This window comes from Notechis scutatus, chromosome 1, assembly GCF_049901735.1.
Source record: "Notechis scutatus isolate UNSWTSFEM ecotype Mainland chromosome 1, rNotScu1.2, whole genome shotgun sequence".
Lineage (NCBI taxonomy): Eukaryota > Metazoa > Chordata > Lepidosauria > Squamata > Elapidae > Notechis > Notechis scutatus.
Window position 1 is genome coordinate 113,050,258 of NC_142009.1, and position 14,954 is coordinate 113,065,211.

General features: G+C 35.4%; 1 long non-coding RNA gene across 2 annotated transcripts; it reads right to left on the reverse strand.

The window, feature by feature from the left end:
• Positions 1 to 388: 388 nt before the first annotated feature.
• Positions 389 to 14,732, reverse strand: LOC148132943 (uncharacterized). Of its 2 annotated transcripts, none has more exons than XR_015746996.1 (3): positions 14,542 to 14,732; positions 1,145 to 1,294; positions 389 to 442 (listed from the first exon to the last, which is right to left on the reverse strand). It is a non-coding gene; the product is annotated as an uncharacterized LOC148132943 (long non-coding RNA). The 2 variants fall into 2 exon arrangements; XR_015746997.1 differs by lacking the exon at positions 14,542 to 14,732 and adding an exon at positions 2,100 to 2,794.
• Between the last annotated feature and the right edge of the window lie 222 nt (positions 14,733 to 14,954).

Here is a 14,954-nt window from a genome sequence, read left to right on the forward strand (position 1 = left end):
ATGTCATTCCAGCACCACAATTTAATGGAAATTTTTTGAAGTTTCAATTATTTAATATAAGGATGATTAATGCAGTTAGCAGTCAGAATTCTGTTCAGTGATGATCTGACTGAATGTTGTTCACATATAGTTTTAATGTGTTTATGTAATGCAGAATCAAGGCCAGTTGGGTGTGAACATTAGGCAGATGTTACATTCAATAATTACAGCAGAAAAAACATTAAGCAGACCTTTTTGTCATGTCCATATGCATCAGGATAGCACTTAAGCTTTCTTGCTTCTGGCTTCAACTACTGATTCACACACAGTTGCTATGCTAAATCATAGTTTACTTAAGGTCAAGGGATAATTACAATCAGAGCATGCAAACCAGAATCTCAGATACTTGCCTGAATGTTTTGCTTTTACATAGGAGTATTCAGAAGAGTAGTCCAAAATCAGTCTAGATTCCAAGAGTAGAATCAGCCAGTCAGAGGTTTCTTATACAAACAGGATTCACAAGAATGGCAGATAAATCTAGAATTTATCTTTGTTTCTATTTGCTTTACACTACTTTGCTTTACACTTATAGGACTACTTAATGGTTATATAAAACTGATTTTTATTGTAGACTAACAATTGGTATCTTTGTTTCAAAAGAATCAGGCATCTAATTTCAGCAGCCAGGATTAAATAGTTACTTTTAAAAGAGCAAGAAAAAAGGATAATATCAATTGGCATTAAGGAACAGCTTTTGGATATAACTCAAATGATGATTCTTTCAGAAAATCTTATAAACAGATGTTGTCCCTTGCAGTTTGAGACAAAATATTTGTAGTATCTTAACTCATGGATCACTTTTAGTGACATTCATTATTAGTGTCAGTCAGATTTACTTTGCTAGTTTACTTATTTATTTGTTCAACATTTGTGCACCACTTTTAATTTGGGTAAATCCTAAAGCAAATTGCTATGCTGGAAAAAAAAACTGAAGAAAGCGAACAAATTGGATTGTGGACATTATCCTGAGTTCTAATAAAGTAACATGGCACTACCATAAAAAATGCATAGATCTCTCACAAGATGGTAGGAATGTACATCAGGCTTTCTTAAATGAAGTTCCTATCTTCATTGGTCTAAAGTGGAAAACCCAAAATGAACATACCTGATTTTCACCAGGTGAAATTTTACAGGCAAACTATGAAGTTGGTGATACATTTCACTTTCATTAAAACCAATGTATAGGTATTCAAACCATGTGCCTTTCAAAGGTGATTTTCTTGTTTTTCTTTCTGAGAACTCTGTATTTGTTGTTCTGGAAAAGAAAGTTATGAGAATTATCCTTGTGATTATGGAATGAACATGATGATTTTTAGATAAAAGGACCTTTTACAATACAAAAGTTTAGAAGTTAAGGTTCCATGCTGGAAACCAGGAGACTGTAAGCTCCAGATATACCTTAGGCATGAAAATCAACTGGGTGACTTTGAGCTAGTCACTCTCTCTCTCAGCCTACAATGTCACACTCAGATGAGAAGCTAGCCAGTCAATTTCTGTCACAACCAATGGATCAGCATTTGGCTGATCTGAAAAAGCAAGTTCTGTACCTCTGCAAAAAATGTTAGGAAACAACAACAACAACAAAAAAAAAAAAAAGATTTAAAGAGAATTATAATGATCCTCCCTGTGACAGAACTGATGTGACTGAACTGATGATTAGAAGCTGAGGTGGCAATATAATGAGCTCTGTAGTCTTTTCTGTAATATAAGTTAAGTTATCTGGTTAACATATGCTGCAAAATACGATAATGTGACTGCTAATCAATTGATAACAATGATGTAGAACAAACCACTAAGTATTTTTTTTCTCACTACCAAGATCTCAAGACCCCAAAGCAATGATTGTGTGATTGCACTTTTTTTCTGATAAAAGGCACTGCCAGGCAGTTATTAAAATCATCCCCTCTTCCTGCTTCTCCTCATCTTCCCCCTCCATGGTGTTTTACATGAATTACAAATAGGGGGATTGTTCAGATTGAAACTGAACAGCACATAATAAACATAATAAGACCCCAAAATAAACCTGCATGAAACCCTACAGTATGACTAGATTAAAGCACCTTTTAAAAATGTCCGCTCTTGATAAATGAATTTCTGTTTTCAATTTCTTCTCTTCCTTTTCAGAATCTGGACTCTGGCCAAATCTAATGTACATTCCTACTGAAAAGCAGTATTGTATAACACTAGTGACTGGAGAGAACAAGCATAAAAATGATGTCAAAGAAGGTACTTAAAATGTGTCCATCTTAGAATCTGGCATACAAAGAGCGAATACCACAAACAGACCACCTGTACATTATTAGATGGTAATTTTATGCCATGGCATGAACAGCAGGGTTTTCTGGGAAGACTCTACATGTCTGGATGGTTCAGATATAGACATACTTTACAATATATAACACAAAGCCACCTTTTATTCATTACTGTGAATGAAACTAGGTGCTTGTCAATTTACAGTCATCATCTATTCTCTTGTCCTCTTTAAATCAATTCAGTATGGTTTTCAACACTAACTACACCTCTTACCCTTAAGGTGGAAAATAAAATATGTGAAGTAAAACTGGCCCAGGCATTAGTAAAGGTTACTTATTTGCAGAAATAAAGTTTCAATATAAAAAACAAGTTCTGTTATGCTGAAACATCCTTTTTTCCTTAGGCCCCTGATGAGGTTTCCAGATGGTTGCCCATTCCTAATTTAAAAACCAAGTCTGGCCTGGGTAGAGAGAGTTGGTTTTGGAGTCGTTGAGGAGTCTTTGAGGAGTCTTTGAGGAGTCTTTGAGGAATTGAATGATGCCAATTTGTTTGAACTTAGAAAAGCAGTATGTCCGAAACATCATAATACTGCTAAATAGTCAAAAAGAATGACATTTGGCAGTTGGGGGCTAGAAATTCATTCTTGAATGATTAAAAAAAAATAGTTAAAGGAAGTTCAGAGAGCATGGCTTTCAGAATTCTTTCTGACTTTGGTAACGCGATAGCCATAGGAGACATCTGTATTTGTTTCTGTGAAATCTGTATTTGCTTCTGTGAAATGAAGTAATGTGTTCTGTCTCTTGGCATGTCTTTGCAGTCTCCTTTCATGTTACATCCATGTTTGGGTGTATGCATGCAATGAGACACACAGGGCAAGTGTTATACATTCCATGAAGGTGGTATTCAGCAGGTTCTGACCAGTTCTGGAGAGTGGAAATTTTAGTAGTAGAAATTTTGAGTAGTTCGGAAAACTGGCAAATACTACCTCTGACTGGAGATTTTACAGTATCCTTCCTCTGCCATGCCTACCAAGCCACACCCACAGAATCGGTAGTAAAAAAAATTGAATTTCACCACTGACATTCCACTCTGACCATGTGAACAAGAGGGAGAAGGGAGGAGCTTAAGATGGAGAAATCAACAGACTTAAAACTATTCCAAATTGTCTCCTTCTATGTGAGACATTGTTTTCTGGAATTTTTTTTTCTTCCAAGCCTTCAGGCTGATCTGATCCATTTTGAGCTTAACAGTCTTATTCCACATAATTTGCATTTATTCTATTCAATTTTCAAAAAGTTGATCACATTGAAAAGTAGACATATTCCTGAGATTGTTTGCACTGGAATGTTAGGATCAGAAAGAATAAGGCCAAATATGTCTAACTTGATGCCATTTTGTAAACTGCATGGAGTTGGCAACTATTTCCTTTCTTGGCTTCTTAGTCCTTAATAAACAAACAATTAAAGGCAAGAAAAAGCTGCTGTGTGTGATCACCTCATACTTATTTTCACCTCACTCTACTGTAAAATTCTAACTTGTTCAGATCAGCAGATTTTTTTTCTACTTGATTAGATCACCAGTTATATGTAAACACAAACACAGTGAAAGTAATCACTGTCCTCAATAATGTATCATCGTCTTGCTGCTTCTTCCCTTATTTACTTCCCTTATTTAGTTACTTCTCATAACTAAATCCATCTTTTTTCTTCCTGAAAAAAAAAATCGATGAAACCGAACACAATTACCACAGTTTCAGCTAAATGATTAAATTAAGGGGAGGGGGGGGTTATTGCAAAATTTCTAGATCAAGAAAAGTCAGAACGTAAATATATTTATTTGAGAAGAAAATTAAATATATACAAATACAGTATTTTCTTCCTTAAGTCTTATTACCAGAACACACTATGATAAGTGTGACAATGCACAAGACAGCATTGCCAACCAGTGGAAGAATGATTTCATGGTATACCTTTTAAAACTAAAACTTTTGCAATTGTTGCAAAGGGAAAACATTATTGTAATTCTTATACAATTTGTGATGCTATAAAAACATATTTGTTTCAAGTCAGGTGAAATAAAAAAGAATATCTGAACTGAAACCAAAGCTTTTCCTTGAATCATTTGCCTCATGCATTCTGGCGAAGTAATTGAGGAATTAAGAGTCCTAAAAACAAAATGGAAAAAAACCCCAGTATCTCACTGTGAATTATTTTACTTACATATTATGAGAATCGATACTCTCTCTGGGCTGCAAATATCTGAATGGCCATTAATAGTAGCAAGGGGATGGGGTTTTCTTATCTCTATCTGCCCCTTAATATAGGGGATGAAGGGAGGCAAATGACTAGATGTATGTCATAATATGGTCATGCAAATGATGTTAGAGATCATGATGTATGTGTTGTGATTTTTATGTTGGCATGTGGTGGTTGAGGATATCACTGGTGGATCCTAGTTATGAAATCACATTAAAAAAAATGATATCTAACTGATAAAAGATTGTTCTAAAATATTATTTTTAAAGTTTTTGCACACTAATTGGAATACCTTTAGACACTCCATCCCTATCAATGCTTTTGCAATAAAAATTTGACATATTTGAGTAGTATTAAATCATAGAATTAGAAATAACCATAGGGGTCATATAGTCAAACCCCCTATATAAACACGATCCAAGACAGAAGGGCTAATTCTGGTCACTGTAGACGAAGCCTTAAGAACAAATGCATACAAACCCAAAATTGAGAAGTCAACAATAGACAGTAAATGCTGCCTCTACAGAGAAATTGAAGAAACAGTAGATTACCTAGTTAGGTGCTACAAGTGTGCACAATGGCATGACAAAGTAGCAACAATGATGCATTAGAATATTTCAAGAAATACCATTTGCCTGCAGGCAAGAACTGATGGAACCAGGAAATTGACAAAAATCATAGAAAATGAAGAAACAAAAGTGTTCTGGGACCTTAGAATTAAAACAGACAAACCCCTGGTACATAACACTCCAGACTTAACAACTGTTGATAAGAAAGACAAAAAAATCTGGATAGTGGATGTTGCATTGCCAGGAGACAGCAGAATAAAAAAGAGCTAGAAAAATAAAATACAAAGACCTGCAAATAGAGCAATTGTGGCAGAAAAAAACAAACAAAAGCAATAGTAATAGATACCTTAAATGTAATCCCAAAACAACTGGACCATCACTTAGACACCATCAAGATTGACAAAATCACCATCAGTCAATTGGAAAAGCTGATTCCGTTGGAACAGCTTACATTCTACAATAATACCTTTAATATGATCATACAAATAATGCCATGTTCTTGGGAAGGATCTAGTAGGTGAATAAAAATGCCAAATTCAGTCTAAACATATGGCTGATCATGTGACCAATTACAGGTAACTGTCGACGTACAACCACAATTGAACCCAAAATTACTGTTGCTAAGTGGAACATTTTAAAGTGACTTTTGCCCCATTTTATAGCCTTTCTTGCCCCAGTTGTTAACTGAATCACTGCACTTGTTAAGTTAGTAACATGGTTGTTAAGTGAATATGATTTTCCCATTGACTCTGTTAGTCAGAAGTTTGCAAAAGGTGATCACATGACCCCAGGACAATGCAATCATCATAAATATGAGCCAGTTGCCAAGCACCTGAATTTTGATCATATGACCATGGGGATGCTGCAATGGTCATAGGTGTGAAAAACAGTGTTGTTGTAACTTCAAATGGTCACTAAATAAACAGTTGTAAGTTGAGGACTATCTGTACGATGACAACAATAACAATATCATTGTCTCCAGGGGTGAGATTTGGTGAGTACATTTTGCACTGCACGTGCATGTAAAAAACCTTAAGCTGTGCTGCCCGAACAGCTGAAAAGCGCTGTGTGTGGGTGTGCAGCATTTGAAAAGCCTCTTTTTTCCTGCTTTTTCAACCTCATCTGTGCAAAGCAGCTGGGATTGAAATAGCAGGAAATAGAGGACAGGTAAGAGCCCGGGTGGGCAGGTGGGCCCATCAGTAGCAAACACAGAACCGGTTCGGTGTCTGCTGCTCTTCAGAGCTACAGAGCCATGCAGAACCGGTAGCATCCCACCCCTGATTCTCTCCTTATATTTGAAGAGTAAGTTAAACATGTTCAGATTGCTAACTGTTTCTAGACCTCTCACTCTCTTAGTAGCCCTCTTCTGAACTTGGCCCAATTTCTCCTTGTCCTTGTGGAATTGTGGCACACAGCTGGAAATAGGAGTTGACCTGCAGGATGGAACAATTGGTGCCTGTGATGCTGACCTTATGCTTCTATTAATGTATTTCAATATAGCATTTGTCTTTTTTAATACTTGCATCACATTGCTGGTTCATGTTCAACATGGATATCTTGATTCCTCACAGTTGTTTTTTTCTGCCGAAAGTGTTGAATCATGGAAGGCGTTTTTCTGTGAGGCTAAATTCAGCAAAGGCTTTTCAGGGGAAGGAGAGAATCAACAAACATATCATTGATATGATAGGATCTTTATAAATGCAATTATAAAGGTAGAGTTCTGGAAATATTTCAGTGTTCATACTGAAGGAGTTTAAAAAGCATCAGAAAAGCAAAACACATTAAGCATGCAGTCACTCAGAGGCTTTCGAAATTAGTTGAAGTATCTTGATAAATTATAAATTACAGAGTTCAAAACATGAGAAATAGTTCACATGTTCACGTTGCTTGCATGCCAAACTATAGCATGAAAAATACCTTTTTTAAGGTAAATGTTTCAGGTCATTAGTCAATAATGTGCACACTTGCCTTTAGGGGTTTGAAGGGAAAATTAAATCAGCTGAGTTATTTCATTTACAAAGGCACCTGCTGTGCAAAAATAATTTTCATCAAAAATTTAATATTCCAAGAGGCTTGCCTTGCAGTCGCATTGTCTTGATATATCAAGATGATTTCAAAGTTCTATTATCGGTTACCATCTACGATGTGTTCCATTACTGTGCTAATAAAGGAGATTTGAGAAGAATTCAGAAGTATATGTCTATAGGACCCTACATTGTGTTCAAATGCTGAAGTTAAATGCACAAGTTACTCAACATATATTATTAGTTTGTGTGTTGTATTTGCTGCATATTAGTTGATAGATTATTGCAATACCTTGAATATCTCAGTTTTGGAAAATATTCTTAGCAATACAAGAATACAGGTCCTAGAGAGAAACATAGTTTGGTATCTTCAGATTCTGATCAAAACATATCTTAGAAATGATGCATCATTTCATTTTCCAATCGGAAAACTATATTTTGACCATTGTAGGGTTAATTTCCTGCAGGATAGTAGGTTCATAAATAATATTTTTCTACAGTACAGAAAGTAGTGATGACTATAATGGTCAGTTCCAAAACTGGTAAAAGATTCAAGGGAGCATTATGTAAACAACCAATTGCAAGCTTCTTCATTATCTCTTCACTGGGTCATAAGAAGGTATTAGGAGGGAAAAAGACCCAAACTCTCTTCTGAAATTTACATGGGGATAAATAGGTTGTAAATGAGAAGTAGTTCATTTTCTAGAATTCTTTCTTCACAATAAATCTTTCTAAAAAGAATTCTGAGGGTTGTTCTTGGAAAAGAATCATTTTTGGTTTTAGGCAATTGCCAAAAAAATTGACACAACTGTAGGCTCAATATATAATAATGTATAATATATAATATAGTATATAATAATGTAATATAGAGCCATAATTTAAATCTTCATTTAAAAAAAAATGATATGATTTTAGGCTATTTATTTATTATTTATTTATTTTTTCACAAACAGTACAACCATTTTATAGGTCTTGCATCACTCTTTGATTCTCAGTACCTTCCAGAAGGCTATCAAGGTGGAGGCCAGCCTGATCTTGGGAGTTAGGGGAGTTATGATGTTCTGAGCAGGAGCCTCCAAACTTAGCCACTTTAAGACTCATTGTCTTCAACTCCCAGAATTCTTCAGCCAGTCTATAAGTCTTAAAGTGGCCAAGTTTGAAGACCCCTGTTCTATAGGGTGGGTGCAGCAGTAGAAAATGGGTCTTTTCTTGGATCCTGTCAAATGACATCCCAATTCCATCCCACAACAAGCCTTTTCTGATGAACCTAATGGAATGGGTAGATATCACTGGGGAGAAGTGGCCCTCAAGTGACCCAAATGCCACATAAAGCTAAAAAACTTATCACCAGCACCTTGAATTGGAGCTAGAAGCAGAACAGAGATTAAATATGCTCAGATCTAGATGTGTGCATTACTGTCCACGCTGCTGCATTTTGCACTCACCTGGCCTTCCAAGTTCCCATGTACAGTATGGGATGACCAGGATATGATTGGCTGAACATAGAGCCTCTTGATCAAGAATGGGCACAACTGGTGCACAATTTGAAGTTGTGTAAAGGTCTTCCTAGCCACGACTGCCACCTGATCTTCGAACATGAGTCTGGGAAGACTCCCAGATTGTTAACTAAGTCTGCCTAGGGAATTGCAACCTAATAGAATCAAAGATGGTAAATTCCCAGACCCAGGTGGCCCCAGAACCCAAAGCACCTCAGTCTTGCCAGGATTGAGCCAACATCTGTTATTCCCCATCCAAAGCCCTGCAACCTCCAGATACTGAGACAGAACATTGACAAGCACTGCTTACTTCAAAATATTGATGATACTTCACCCAATGGCTATGGATGACTCACTCAACTGCTTCATGTAGTTAATGGATTCAAAGTAAAGTATTTAACTGAAGAATCAGCATGCTAACTTCGCATTCTGATCCTTCTATTCTCTGTTCCTGCTGTAAAAACTTTCCTATTGTGATTCTGCATTTTATTGTATCAGCATAGTTTATCTAAATATTTATTACTTTCACATAACCAGAACCCAAATGAAACATTTATCCTTATCTACAATATATATCTGGTATATGTTCTACAAATGCCTCACCTGTGCATTTGCTGAACACAGACATTATATGTGTAGTGTTAAAAATGCAGCTGCAAAGGTCAGAGAAAAAGAAATCCTGGGAATTAAGCCAAAAATGTTTCAGTGTGAACTCTGTATCTTACTACAAAATCTTTGGACTTACACTTCTACTCTCTGACATGATCAGACCTTAATAGCCACACACATTGGTTTTAAAGATACATGTTTAAGGTCACCAGAACTAGAAGTGAGAGAATCCTTCTGGCATCAAATATATATATACCATATGTATATACCACTATATATTTTTTTTCATAGACATGATATTTTAAAGTCAGTAGGTTTTTCAACTTCGTGGGGTGTGTGGTGTGCGTGTGCATGTGTGTGCACGTGTGTGTGTGTGTGTGTGTGTGTGTTTTTCACCTTCACTCAGATCTATTTACAAAACTATATTCCTAATCAAGATTCACATAGCATTAGAGGAATATATAACTCAATAAAGTCAGAGTCATTTAGCAAATGTCATAGAGTTATGGAAAGAAAACTGCTGTTGCAAGTGAGAGGCGGGAAGGGAGGGAGAGAAAGAGAGAGAGAGAAAGAGAGAGAACGCAACAGAGGCAGGTATTTCTCTGTGTTGAAATAATCTCCCTGTAAGATGTGAGAAAATGTTTAAGAGAGGGGACTATTATTGCTGTTGCCCTTTTCATTTTAAATAGTTTGTGAATAGATTACATCCCAATGGCTCATTAGGCACAGGCTATCAGGCTATTTTAATGACAAACAAATCCTCTCAATTTTCTACCTAATGCATTATAAAATGTAAACAAATACTTATTAAAATATATGCAGTAGTTGATAATATTCATACTAACTTTTATTTTTTTCATAGAAAATTACTCTTTAGAAGGCACCAAACAACTCACAGAACAATTTCAGATCAAGTCCCTTCCTCCTCCACTATCAGTGTTAAAGTTGAATGTTCCAGATCTAAAATTCTGCTCATCATAGAAGGTGATGATATTGGCTGGTCTTGAATATTGCCAAGGAGAATTTGACTTTGCAAGTATCTGAATTAGAAACCACGAGGACATTCCGAATGGTAGGTTAGATAGGAAATTAAAAAAAACAAAACAAGATCCTGAAAGAAGGTAATGGAAAACTATTTTTACATTACTGCCAGGAAAACTATATAGTAAGAACATGTCGATGTGGACATTGGAGTGGAGTTTAACATACCATATTACCAAAAAATAGTATTCTTATCCCTTTTTGATAGAAAAATTTCAATAACTCTGAAAAAAATAAGTCCTATGTACTCCAAAATACTTTTATCCCATCATTTCCCAAAGAAAAGAAGACAGGTGTGCAATTAACTGCCAATTTCTCACATTAATAATATCTCTAAGCCTCTTAGAATCCCTCCTGATTGAGATAAATCATACAAACAAATAAATATTCACCTAGGAATGCTTAAATAGTTTAGATGGGTGGCTCAATTTCTTGTAATGTTAGCATATATTATTTAGGACAAATATCAACAGCATACAACTACTGTACAATTCTGCAAGCAGGTTGCTTTCATTTTTTCCCCTCTGGGTGATTTAATGCAATACTACAAGGCCCATGGTACCAGTGGTGGGATTCAAAAACTTTTACCACCAGTTCCATGGGCGTGGCTTGGTGGGTGCACTTTGCACGCGTGCACACACTTTACGTGCACGCACACACCAAACATGCACTTTGTGCAGGCACAGAGGTGTTTGTGCAGGTGCAGAGGCACTCCAACTTATCTCCTGTAAAGCTGCACTTTCCCAGTCGCTTCAGCATCTGCCGCACTGCACTCTTCTATGCCGCGCAGCTGCGCTTCAAAAGCAGAAGATAAAGGTGAGTATGGGAGCCCAGGCGGGCGGGTGGGCCCAACAGCACAGCATTGGAGAGAACCGATTCAGTCTCTGCTACTCATCTCTGCTACCGGCCCAGCAGAACCAGGCCAAACTGGTAGCATACCACCACTGCATGGTACACTGCAGCAGACATGAGGAGGAAGGACATATTAAGGAAGTGAATAGGGAAACCAAATTAACCAAAACAAGTTTTATGTCTACAACCGTTATTTAATAAAGAATTTTAAGTTACAAGTTACTGTGGAATTTTCCTTAAAAGTTGTCAATTATTGGAAGGAGGCCAGGATAAGAAATAGGTATGCAGGGTTTCCAAGATATTGTTTATTGTAGTAAATAAACAGCCTATCAAAATCTTGAAAGTCTGTCCAAATTTTGTTCTGCCTCATTTTATACTAAACAAAATCAAGGTAAGATTATTTTGAGCATATTCTTATGTTTCCCACTATCTCAAGACTATCTTCTCCCTTAATGGCTTCCTTGTTCCTTCCCTATCTCCAAGGTCAGCTCTACATTACCGCATAAAAACGATCTGTAGAAAACCCACAATACTTATTGGAAAGAGTTGGGGAGTGAATGCTGGGATGGGATGGAGTTATAAATATTGAGGCTACCCTCATGACTGTGGCCTCAAATTCCCAGCTCAGCAGCCCAAGCAACCTTCACAATTAGAGCACTGCCCAATTCACTTTTATGGGTTATCATCAAAAATAATTGAATATTTTAAAAGTATGGTAACAATGTCAAGGAAGAGGACAATCTAAAAATATTTTGAATTGCTACAATGTTAAAGAAAAAGATGTACAGGTTTGACCAAATTTATTCTGATATTCTGATCCTTTTAAAGGATATTTTGGAATTAGATTAATATTTTCAGCTATATCAGAAACAAGAACAAATTAGTCAACACTTCCATAGTTCATACATAGACTTATACACCCATAAAAACATAAAAACAGAAGTATTTTTAAAATTTATTTAATGCAAGCAAAAGAATAAGGAACTGAAGAGAAAAATTAACTGCAATAATTAATTGTAATTAATTGATTAATTAACTGATAGAAAGCTGAAAATATTAATCTAATTTCAAAATATCCTTTAAACTGCAAACTTGATTATCTGTCTATAAATGAGATAGGGAAACAGCAAATTGGAAGAGATACAAAATTACCTCAGATTAAGACAGCATTACTAAAGAAAAACAAAGAATTTCTCACCTAAATAAAGTGTATTTTTTCTCATAATATTATTCAATTGGTTCTTGGTCTCCCAGGACTGTTGGGAGCAATTGAATTTCTTGGCCCACTTGCTTGAAATCTGTTTTCTTTAGTTTGCTTCTCACAAGGTTTCTAACCAAGATTCACTGAGAACTTCTTTTCCATTCCTTAAAAATAGGACTAGGCATTATGATACTACGCATAACTTTGGCAATATATCCTTTAGTGTCCAAAAAGGTGCTTTTTCAAGAGGCAACTGGGCTTTCTTTTTTTTTTTTTTTTTTTTTTGAAAGTTTTATTTGGGTTTTCACAAAAACAAAATACAAATAAAACATCTTTTTTGAAAATAGCATGGTCCCAGGTTATCACTTCTTCATACAGACACCAAACTCAATTTCATGCTCATTTTTATATTCTATTCCATATCTTATTACCGTTTTATATTTTCTACATAGTTTTTCCCCTCTTTTAATTTTCTCAACTTTATTTTAATTATCTCATCTCAATCAAATCATTATATTTATACTTTTGTCTGACCTGTTTCAATTTCATATTATCTTTTCTTATTAAACAAATTTTCCCCTGTAGTTACCAATTGGAGTATGACACCTTTATATCTTTTAATTTTATCCATTCAAACTCTTATTTAAGCTTCAATGTATACCTTTAAGATTATAGCATTCAATATAATACATAACTTCCAATCGAATTCTGCTTGGTACATTCTTAAAATACACACTATATTCTTAAAAGAAAAATTATATATATATATATATATATATATATATATATATATATATATATATATATATATATATATATATATATATATCACACATTCCATTGCAATTCAATTCTATCATTAATATTCATTAAAATCTTAACATCTTTAACATTTCTTTTCAATCAAATATCATACTTCCTTGGGAACACTTATAAACTTTCCATAGTTAATTCTTTTTTTTCCATATTTCTCACTTATATTTTTATAAATCATTACTAATAATTAAAAATGTTCCCATTTAATTTTCTCAATCATTTTAATTCATGTATTTATTACCAAACATTCAACTACACTACAGTAAATATTTTATCCATCATTTTAATCATATTTTCTAAAATTATTTCTGTTTATAATATAACAATGCTATCTCATGTACCTTTGCAGAATTTGCAATTAAATTTTCACCCATTATCTCTAAACAAGCTTATGGTTACAATCCTTATATCTTTTCCCTGTTTCTCCATTTCTTGTTTCTGTCTTTTACAATTTCTTTTCCTTGCCTTCTTCCCCCTCTTCTTCTCCCTCCCCTTTTTACCCCCTCATCTCTCTACTTCTAACTCTCTCATCTGTAATCCCCTCTTCTGTTGCTTTCTAATATACTTATCTTTCACATTATTATTCTTCTTTTTGGTTGTTTTTTCTAGTCTTAAACCTTTCACTCTCTTTCCCCCCTTTTCTTTTTTCCCCCCACTTAAAATTATTTGATCATTAAAGATGGCTTCTTCTTTGTCCCAATCTTCTTGTTCTGCAAGCGTTTCTTGTTGTTTCTCATAGTTCCAGATCTCCATTTCTAAGAATTGAAATACGAAGCCAAAAGAACCTCTCCCTTCTTGTGCATCTTCTTTCCATTTTTTAAGTTCCATTTTCAGTTCTTCTAAGAGTGATACCATTTTAAAGACTTTTAAACAACCACCTGGTTAATTTTAGTCATCCAGATGCAAAAACCAAAAATCACCAAGTAATCCAAATAATCCAAGGCTGTTTCTTTCTGCTTCTTTTTTCCACTTTCTCTTCCTGGGGTTCTATTATTTTGTTACCAAGTTTCAATAAGATGTATCTTTGAGGGATCTTGTTGAAATTTCACTGTAAGTTCCTTTTAGTTACAGTTCCATTCCTTAGTTCCAGGCAGTCTCCTCCATTTTTCCAGATCCTGCCCTTTTATTTATTTATTTTCTCCTTTCCTGCTTTTACAAACTTTTAAATATCCAGAAATCTTTATTATCCCTTTGACTTTTATTTTCAGCTTAGATGCCTATTAATGTCAAAGTGGATTTTTTTCAATTTCTTGCTTAAGTCTCTTAGCTGTCAGTATAAGGAAGGGAAGAAAAAAAAAACCTAATCCTTTCCCTTCTCTCTCTCTCCTTCGCAGCTTCAAAATCTTCTTTGAGAACAATGTTATTAAATTTAAATTCCAAGGGTACCTTATTTGTTGCTTTTGCTGTTTCATCCGGTCAACCAAAACTTTCTCTTCTTATCTTTGTCCTGCACATTCTTTTCCAGTCGAGTTCTTCTTTGTGGTGGCCATTTCTGACCACCGCTACAACCGCCTTCAGGAAAGGGAGTAATGGCCAGCTGGGGAGGAGAGTTGCAGCTCTCCTCAACCCTGCAGGCAGTCTCCCCCTTCTTCACCACCTCTACGGGGTGGCTTAGCCCGAAAACCAGCTGGCTCGGGCCGCTCCAGCGGCGAGCATGGATTGAAGCCTCGCAGAGATGAGGTTTCGGTCTGTCACTGAAGAAGCTCAAACTGGAAGTCTCTAGGCAACTGGGCTTTCTTGTTTTTCTTCTTCAGCTCTTCTTGGCTGAGAAGCAAAATATTTTCAAAAAAAAACAAGAA